The sequence below is a fragment of the Arachis duranensis genome, chromosome 4 (assembly GCF_000817695.3).
Source record: "Arachis duranensis cultivar V14167 chromosome 4, aradu.V14167.gnm2.J7QH, whole genome shotgun sequence".
NCBI classification, from domain to species: domain Eukaryota; kingdom Viridiplantae; phylum Streptophyta; class Magnoliopsida; order Fabales; family Fabaceae; genus Arachis; species Arachis duranensis.
Window position 1 is genome coordinate 4,055,567 of NC_029775.3, and position 3,069 is coordinate 4,058,635.

Here is a 3,069-nt window from a genome sequence, read left to right on the forward strand (position 1 = left end):
ATATATATATAATTAATTAATTATGATCGAGTTCATGGATTGGTTTGGGTTCTGCGTCCCCAAAATCGATACCCAAACCAATCATTAGCAAATGTCATCAGTTTAATTCGGGTTGGACCCGATTATCCGTCGGTTTCAGAACCAATTTAATTAGTTCGATTCGGGTTCGGACGGGTAATCGGGTACCCGCTACCCGTGCTCACCCCTAAATTTGTTAGTAACAAATACATGACTTCTCTTATTTTATGTATTTTGCATATTCAAAAAGATGGGAAAAACTAACCCTAAAAGTGATACGGTTGTTGGAAGTACTTCTTCTCCAAGTGCAGCCACTCCCGCTGCTGAGAACGATGGTCTTTCTGGTTGAACATCACAAAGTCCAACTCCCCCACCATTGCCTGCCTCAAATCCTTCATCAGAAACACAAACCGAAGCTGTTAGAACTACTGGCGAGCCTCCAAAAGAGGTAAAACGTAAACCCAGTAGAACACCTAGTAGTGTTTGGGCGCATTTTTCTAGTAGTGTTTGAGCCTCAAATCAATGAAGTATTATGCTCTTGCTCACATGGCTAGAGATTTGTTGGCTATTCCCGTCTCTACCGTGTCTTCTGAGTCGGCATTTAGTACTAGTGGTCATCGTGTGCTTGACCAATTTAGAAGCTCATTAAGTCCTTCTACTGTTGAGTCTCTAATTTGCTCACAAAATTAGTTGAAGACTCAAGAGAAGATGTATGACTTAAAGCAAGAACTTGAGGACCAAGAAAAACTTGAATTAGGTAATTATTTTTAAATTATATTTATTTAAATTATTATGTAATTGTTGTTATTGTTGAGTCTCTAATAATAATTTAATTACTATTAATGTAGAGCTTTCACCTTTAATAATATCTAATCAAGCAATTGGAGTTGGTGTTGTTTACAACAATTTGAGGTTAACATTTTTTCGCTAATTATTTATTTGTTGAATTACTTTTAATTAATCAATTTTATATATTGACATTAGTTAATTATATGCTAGTTTTTTTAAGGTCACAACTCCTCTCTTGAATATGCTTGGTTGATGGAGTAAAGGATTATGGAGTGAAGACTTTGAAAACTAGACAAATATTTTTATTGCACTTTTGTATTTAACTTCTAATGTTTAGATTTTAATGTGTTTTGGTTTTAGCTTCTTTGAAAGATTATTCACTAGACTTTTGTATTTAACTTCTAATATTTCTATTGCACTTTTATATTTTCATTAGACAAAGATTATTCACTATTAATATGTTTGAATTTTGATGAGTTTAGTTTTTAATGTATTTGGTGTTTAATATGTTTGCATTATTTCTATTGATGTTACATGTTTATTGTATTTGTTGAATTTTTAAGATAAAAATTTGCCAATTTGGTTTTTTTATGAATTTCAAAGTCATCGGGTACTCGCTACCCGAACCGAATCAATACGTTCTTAATCGGTTTGGTTTGGTTTGGTTTGGTTCGGGTACAAGCACAAAAAACACAAATCCAAACCAAACCGAACCAATTACTTTTTGATCAGTTCGATTCTAATTATACCTTGAACCCGAACGAAACCGACCCGTGCTCACCCCTAGTGGTTATTGCTTGTGGAGCATTCATTGAATTCTCTTACACTTTGTTTGGTTTAGAAGAATTTGGAAAGAAAAAAAAAACAAATGAAAAAAATAGTTTTTTATTGTTTAGATCAAGAAAGAAAATGAATAAAAAATATAAAAGTATATGTAAGACTCATTAAAATTTTTCTCCAAAATTTAAAAAAAAAACTTAGATTAGAATGAAAAAATGGGTAAAATTACAAATTTGTCATTATAACATTAGTATATTATAATTTGTAAAGGATATTAATGTAATTTTATTTAGATATGATTTTTTCTCTTCTTATTTTTCTTTCCATTCAAATAAAAAAAATTCGTCTACTTTTTTTTTCTTTTCATCCAAACAACACAAAAAATAATTTTTTTTTATTTTCTTTTCTCTCATTTTCTTTTCACCCATTTTTTTTCCACTCATTTTTCATTTTACATCCAAATAAAGTGTTAAAGAGCCACAAAATTGCAAAATTTTATGCCATGTTTTAATTATGGCTTTGAAATTTTTTTGCTACCAAGTCTGTCCAATATTAAGAAATTTGAGGGCTGCTATCAAAACTACCAAAATACTGTGTAGTGAGCATGCTATACATTTAGTATAACATAAACTATCTTATTTTTATTATCTTATCTTGTAATTTATAAATTAAATATTTTTTATTTATTATTTTTAAATAGGAACAAATATTTAATGCTAGGAAATTAGCTATGATAGCAATGAATATCCGAGAACAAATATTTGAAATTTTTATATAATTAGATGATATTAAAATATTAAAGTTGTTATTTTATTCTACTTTTTAAACAAAAACAGTAGTAATTATGTAAAATAATATTATATACAATTATGTATAAAATTATTGACATTGAAAATTTTTTATATATATAGAATTATATCTTATATATTGAAGAATTGTGTTATCAAATATTTAATTTTTAAATTTTGATATTAAAAAATAAATTTCTAATTTAAAAGTATATAAATGAGATAAGATTAATGAATGTTTTAAAATTAAAAATAAATATATAATTACATAATTTATGAAGGTTTGAAAATCTTACAAAATAGTTAATTTTTATTAAATTAAAAATTAATTTGTGAGGGTTTTAAATTACCACAAAAATAATTTAAAATTATTACAAAAGTCTAATATAAAACCCTTACTAAGCACATACAAAACTTTCACTAAATAGATTGTGGAGAATTTTAAAAATTTTCATAAATGATCTTGTGACACTTCAAATTTTAAAAATTTTAAGAACTCTTATAAATTATTTAGTAAGGATTATAAACCTTCATAAATAATAAAAAAAACTGTCACAAATAAATAAATAAAAATAATTGTAGTGATATATATATACAGTACGTGTTTTGCATGTTAATAATTATACCACCGACTTCAGTTAATGGCTTTATAAGAAATTGTTTTTGGTAATTTCAAGCTTATTATTGGGTTCAA